At 48.5% G+C, this 7,500-nt stretch overlaps 1 pseudogene; it reads right to left on the reverse strand.

Annotated features, from left to right (window-relative positions):
• Window positions 1–5,490: 5,490 nt before the first annotated feature.
• The window catches only part of LOC126197857 (large subunit ribosomal RNA), a 2,979-nt pseudogene continuing 969 nt past the window's right edge, over window positions 5,491–7,500 (reverse strand).

The raw sequence follows: 7,500 nt of genomic DNA on the forward strand, positions 1-7,500 counted from the left end.
CTCCTCACATTGTACGTGGCTTAGTACTTGCCTAATGGCCATCTCTGTTGATGCACCTTTCCTGAAGCCAAACTGATTTGGGGCCTTCAGGTCTGATTCCTCATATCGTTTCTCAAGACGATTTACAATAAGCCGTTCTAGGACTTTCCCTAGGATGGGGAGAAGGCATATTGGGCGGTAGGATTTTGGTTCATCCCTTGGTTTGTCCTCCGATTTGAGAAGTATGCACACTCTTCCTTTCTTCCATGTTTCTGGGACTCTCCTTTCCCGCAGACAGGTGTTGTATATATCCGAGAGGAGGTGAGGGCTGGTATGCCATACTCTTTTGATCATTGCATCATCAATGCCATCAGGACCTGTTGCTTTTCCTGGTTTGCAGGCCTTAATAGCGGCGCCTATTTCCTCAGTTGTAAAGTCTGGATCTAGCTCCACATTGTTATAACTCTCGTTTTCGAGTTTCACAACTAGCTGATCTTCAGTATCCTGATCCGCATCGTCGTCAGGTAAGAGGGTTTGGAGCAGTGATTTTATGGTCTCTTCCCATGTCATGGTAAGAGTCTGGTTCCCAGTTTTAATGTTGCTAATTACATTCTCTGTGCCATATTTTGGCTGGAGTACCCTTCTCATTATGGCCCATGGATCGTTTTTGTCACAGTCAGAGACCCACTTCTTCCATGTCTCTTCTTTTGCCTTGGCTATTTCCTTGTTGAACTTGTTTTTAATTTTGTTGTAGTTTCTCTTTGCAGCTACCATAGCAGTTTCATTTCCAATTTTGCGTGAGTGTTGTAGTAATCGCCTTGCAGACATGGTATCCCGCCGCAGGTTTGCTAGTTTTGTGTTCCACCATGGTACTGGATTTTCCACCTGTCTCTTCCTTCTCATTGATTTTTTACAGCTCTCATATACTGCCACCTGCAGTCTGTTTACCTTTTCGTTGACCCCCTCCTGTGGATTTTGTAGCCAGTTCTCTGTGGCACTAACGAGCTGTCTATCAAAAATGGTCCACTTTGCACAGCTTGTATTGTAATTTGGGAGTTCTTCTTGTGCCCTCGTTCTTTGGGGTACTCTGGCCTCATAAGTGATTGCCCTGTGGTCACTTGATGTCCATTCCTCATGGACCATCCATCTACACAGCAGTCTGGCAGCTAAGGGTGTACATATAGTAACATCGATGTTACTCTCCCCATTTGGCCCACTGAAAGTAGTTAGCTGCGATCTCTCATTTATAACCAGAAGACCATGTTGAGAGATAAAGTCCTCCAACTTTCTGCCTGCCTCGTCTGTTGTTTGGCTGTGCCAGACTGGTGAGTTGGCATTTGTATCAGCTCCTATGACTATTGCTTTCCCACTCAGTTTGTCCAGGATGACCTCCAATTCTTGGAGGAACTGATCTACAGGTGAACCATATTGGCAGTAAAGGCTAACTACGTAAATCTCGCCAAAGTTCCCACTTACACTAGCAACAGCCATGTGCTTGTTGCAGAAATTTGTGAGCTGCATTGCTGTTAGTGTCTGCGACCTAGCTGCTATAGCTGCCTTTGTCGCTCCATCTTTGGCGCTATACATGAGCTGATAATTTGGGGGATAGCCAACTACTTTGTTGTTTATACAGTAGGGTTCCTGTATCAACAGCACGTCCACATTCTCCTCATTTATCCTCTGTGCCAGTTGATCAGGGACTACTTTTGCCCTTTGCCCATTTATTTGTAGAATCCTTATGACATTGTTCTGTGTGCCAGTCCCTTGTCTTCTTCCAGTGTGCAGAACTGCATCGTCCCTACTGGCCATAATCTGTTCTGTAGGTTATTATGGCCTTGACTCTGTTATATTCTGGGCAGGATTTCTCTGTTACGGCATGGTTGTGTGGCTTCTTAGCACGCTTGCAGTTTGCACAGTGTGCTGGCTGATCTTTCATTGGGCAGTCCTTGTAGGTGTGTCCAGATCCCGCGCAGTGACCACAGGTGTTTTCTGCACTCGTGCACTTGGCAGCTGTGTGTCCGTGTCCCTGGCATTTAAAGCACCTGTTTATGTTGTTGTAGTTTTTCACTTTGTGTGAGGTACAGTTTATGTACACACGGCCTTGCTGTGTTAGCTTATTCCAGAGCTCTGGTGTTGTCTCCAAAACCAAGTTAACGTCTTCCCGTTCCTTTGGGCCAGTCTTGAACAGCACTTTGGTGCCATCCATAACTTCTTCCAGAGATGTGTTGAGCCTGGAGAGGTTTCTTTCAAACAGCTCAGTTTTCAGCTCCTCTTCTGTTGTCTGTCTTGGGACGTCGAAAATGATTACCTTCGGATTTCTTTTTTTTGGATCTGATACAGCAATTCCGGACTGAGCTATGTCTCCACACTTCCTTATTTTTTCTGCATCCTGATCATTTGGGACCTCAAGAACAATGCCTTTGTCTTTTACTGCCTTACATTTTGAGATCCTTACATCTTTTAGTGAAGTGGCGATTAGCGTCCTTACTGTTTCTTGAAGTTCCTTGTCCGTTTTCTGAGCTCCCTCTGCTGGCTTGATCATGAGAACTTTTGGTTGCTGGGTTTTCCTGGGCTCGTTTTTTGGTATGGATGGTTGTGCCGCTGCCTTGCTGGCATAGCTCTCGACTTGTACAGGAGATGTATTTAGAGTAGCCTTGACACACCTCAGCTCTGTTGTAAGCTCTAGAATATCCATTTCATATTTCTTCAGTATCTGCTCGTATACTGACAGTTTCCCTAGAATGAATTTCTTCTGGGCGTTGTTTATTTTGTTGTTCTCGTTAAACAGAAACGCCTCCATCTCTTCTCTTATGATTGTCATTGTTTGTAGGTCAGTACATGTCTTAGTTCCTTCCTTGTCACTTGGATTCGTGGAATTTCGGCCCACTTCCTTACCTATATCTACATTTTCTTTACTGGGCCCCATTCTGGGGCGGCTTTTCAGAGCTCTTCTCTTCCTTAGGGGGGAAGTTTGCTCTAGGTGCCAGCCACTATCCTCTTCCACCTTCACACATTTACATGATATTTCTTATGTAACTATAGATCCTAACCTAGGGGGGAAAAAAAGTAGAGGTACTAACCTAATAATAACCTAATAATAACATGGGCCCTATGTATCCTATGATGCTAATCTCCAGGGCGTCTATTCCCTATCGTCGACGTTCATGCAGAGCTGACAGCTACACAGTACGTACGACTTAACTTCTCTGAAAGTATTTCCTAACCTAGCACGGACTAAACAATAAGACACACATATTGGGAGATGGAGAAATACAAACTACAGACAAAATGTTCATAAAACCTAACATATATGATAACAACAATGGTGGCACACGATTTATCTTTTCAGTTCCATTTCCTAACCTAACACACTGTCTTCTCTGAAAGTATTTCCTAACCTAGCACGGACTAAACAATAAGACACACATTTTGGGAGAGGGAGAAATACAAACTACAGACAAAATGTTCATAAAACCTAACATATATGATACCAACAATGGTGGCAAAACGATTTATCTCTTCAGTTCAAATTCCTAACCTAACACATATTTACACAGTTTCATAGTATTAAACAACTGCTCCCCCTGATCAATTTCCTTCCATCGACGTTCATGCAAGAGAGCTGTCACTGCACTCGATTTTCCTTTTCAGTTTGCTATCCTAACCTAACACATAATTACACAGTTTCACAATTACAGATACATATTGCACGCGATCTTTCTCATGTTGATAGTGTTTTAACCTAACAGACAACAGAAGATGTAGGGACAGGTTATAATTGAGAAGTTATACCACCTACAGAAAATGTGACGTCAACAGAAAGGCTGGTATCACTGGTGGCTGGCGAGCGAGAGGGTCAATTCTGCAATACTATCCCTACTCACGGAAGATACGGGAAACGTGGAGGAACAGAGAACACATCACTAACTACAGCCTTCGAATTTCGGCGATGTGACTTCCGTTTACGAAAGAAGAAAGACGATAGCTGCTATACTATGGTCGGAGGACAGGGCATTTTACACTCCATCTCCCAGGGGATGAACCATATAGCACTCGCCTTGCCTTGCGTTTCCCCTAGAGACTGTCGCTAAGTTGATGCTAACAGATTTCTTCGCACCGCGTGTCGCGCGCTACAGCTCGCCCGCGCGTAGACCGTAAGTTGATACTGTTCCACTGCTATATTATGACAGAAGGACCACTATTTATTTACGTCGACAGATAGAGGATGAAAAGGCGTGCTGGAACACGTGATTGATAGTTTCCTACAGGCAGGATTTGGCCGAGGAAATCTGCAGTTCCCGTCAGCATGCGGTCGTTTCGGTATCTTTGCTTGCGCTGCCGGTATCTATTGAACTCACAGGGAAAAACGTGCTTCCCTCTACATCACTGGATAACACAATACATGGAGAACACTATCACATTCGTACAACCTGCTACTGAAAGCCGTCACGTGGATGCAAGCGGATTACTACAGGAACGCGGTGTGCGCGTGGTCCGACACGTGGCCGCTTCGATGTCGTCACTTACAATGCCTATAACTCCTAAACACACAAAAGAATGTACACTTCTCTGTTCATATCTGGATAGAGAAACACATGGGGAACAGCAGTGCATGCGTTCCAAAGAGCTATCAGCTAACGTCAGGCGGATGCAAACGGATTACTGCATAGTCGCGGAAGAACGACGACGCGTGTGCGCGCCCATAGGAAAAATCAATTTAATAGCACTATTCGTAAAGGTACACAGCAATATCTCTACGTCGTCTGATAGAGAATAGGAACATCTATCAAACGGTGGTCTTGAACTTTTCCCAACACCCCATCTTTGGATGATTATCGGCTACTTCCGGTCGCCACGTGGTTACCACGCGTTCTTCGGTTTGATTGTCTGTATCTTTTAAACTATCAATGGAAGACCCACTTATTTACACACTGTCCGCTAGAGAAAGACCTGGAGAATACAGCCATGTACTTGAAACCTAGATAACGACTGAAGCTACGCGGATGGAAACGGATTTCTAAACGCACGCGGTGCACGCGGAGTTGCGCGCGAGACAAAGGGCAACACACGACCACCAAAATAGCACTTTCTAGGCACAGTGGGCCGCTTTACTGCACATTTACAGATGAAATATAATTACAGCACCTGTCCAGTACCACTGAAGTGGCAAGAATTCACGAGTTTGTGGTAAGTCATGGCTTTACGAAAACATCGGTTTTTTGAAAATCTTTGACACAAATACCTTTTCGAAGACCCAGGTGATACTTCAGCGACGTCCCACGATGTAGTCTGCGTCAGTGAAGCACTTCACAAACACCACAACTTCCGTAACTAAGGAGACACAGCGCTAAATATCGAATTTCGAATACGTCATCATAACTCAGAAACGGTTCGAGCGAAGGCAAAGATTTTCCTACACCGGTTGTAATGTCACAACGCGAAACTCTGTGCCAAATTTCACAATAATCGCACTCGATTTACCCACCCAAAATGCCGAAAGAACGGGAGCGCACTCGACGCTCGACCGCGCGCGACGAGAGGGACAGCGGGAATCTCGTTAATCCATTCATGCGCGTCACTAATTAGATGACGAGGCATTTGGCTACCTTAAGAGAGTCATAGTTACTCCCGCCGTTTACCCGCGCTTGCTTGAATTTCTTCACGTTGACATTCAGAGCACTGGGCAGAAATCACATTGCGTCAACACCCGCTAGGGCCATCGCAATGCTTTGTTTTAATTAGACAGTCGGATTCCCCCAGTCCGTGCCAGTTCTGAGTTGATCGTTGAATGGCGGCCGAAGAGAATCCGCGCACCCGCGCGCCCCCGGAGGAGCACGCTAAGGCGGACGCGGCCTCGCAGCAAGGAAGATCCGTGGGAGGCCAAGGCACGGGACCGAGCTCGGATCCTGCACGCAGGTTGAAGCACCGGGGCGCGAACGCCGCACAGGCGCGCGCATCCTGCACCGCCGGCCAGCACGAGGCCGACCAACGGCGAGAGCAGACCACACCCACGCTAAACGCCCGCACTTACCGGCACCCCTACGGCACTCACCTCGCCCAGGCCCGGCACGTTAGCGCTGACCCACTTCCCGACCAAGCCCGACACGCCCCGATCCTCAGAGCCAATCCTTATCCCGAAGTTACGGATCCAATTTGCCGACTTCCCTTACCTACATTATTCTATCGACTAGAGGCTCTTCACCTTGGAGACCTGCTGCGGATATGGGTACGAACCGGCGCGACACCTCCACGTGGCCCTCTCCCGGATTTTCAAGGTCCGAGGGGAAGATCGGGACACCGCCGCAACTGCGGTGCTCTTCGCGTTCCAAACCCTATCTCCCTGCTAGAGGATTCCAGGGAACTCGAACGCTCATGCAGAAAAGAAAACTCTTCCCCGATCTCCCGACGGCGTCTCCGGGTCCTTTTGGGTTACCCCGACGAGCATCTCTAAAAGAGGGGCCCGACTTGTATCGGTTCCGCTGCCGGGTTCCGGAATAGGAACCGGATTCCCTTTCGCCCAACGGGGGCCAGCACAAAGTGCATCATGCTATGACGGCCCCCATCAACATCGGATTTCTCCTAGGGCTTAGGATCGACTGACTCGTGTGCAACGGCTGTTCACACGAAACCCTTCTCCGCGTCAGCCCTCCAGGGCCTCGCTGGAGTATTTGCTACTACCACCAAGATCTGCACCGACGGCGGCTCCAGGCAGGCTCACGCCCAGACCCTTCTGCGCCCACCGCCGCGACCCTCCTACTCGTCAGGGCTTCGCGGCCGGCCGCAAGGACCGGCCGTGACTGCCGGACTGACGGCCGAGTATAGGCACGACGCTTCAGCGCCATCCATTTTCAGGGCTAGTTGCTTCGGCAGGTGAGTTGTTACACACTCCTTAGCGGATTCCGACTTCCATGGCCACCGTCCTGCTGTCTTAAGCAACCAACGCCTTTCATGGTTTCCCATGAGCGTCGATTCGGGCGCCTTAACTCGGCGTTTGGTTCATCCCACAGCGCCAGTTCTGCTTACCAAAAGTGGCCCACTTGGCACTCCGATCCGAGTCGTTTGCTCGCGGCTTCAGCATATCAAGCAAGCCGGAGATCTCACCCATTTAAAGTTTGAGAATAGGTTGAGGTCGTTTCGGCCCCAAGGCCTCTAATCATTCGCTTTACCGGATGAGACTCGTACGAGCACCAGCTATCCTGAGGGAAACTTCGGAGGGAACCAGCTACTAGATGGTTCGATTAGTCTTTCGCCCCTATACCCAGCTCCGACGATCGATTTGCACGTCAGAATCGCTACGGACCTCCATCAGGGTTTCCCCTGACTTCGTCCTGGCCAGGCATAGTTCACCATCTTTCGGGTCCCAACGTGTACGCTCTAGGTGCGCCTCACCTCGCAATGAGGACGAGACGCCCCGGGAGTGCGGAGGCCGCCGCCCCGTGAAGGGCGGGGAAGCCCCATCCTCCCTCGGCCCGCGCAAGGCGAGACCTTCACTTTCATTACGCCTTTAGGTTTCGTACAGCC

The sequence above is a fragment of the Schistocerca nitens genome, chromosome 7, assembly GCF_023898315.1.
Source record: "Schistocerca nitens isolate TAMUIC-IGC-003100 chromosome 7, iqSchNite1.1, whole genome shotgun sequence".
NCBI classification, from domain to species: Eukaryota; Metazoa; Arthropoda; class Insecta; order Orthoptera; family Acrididae; genus Schistocerca; species Schistocerca nitens.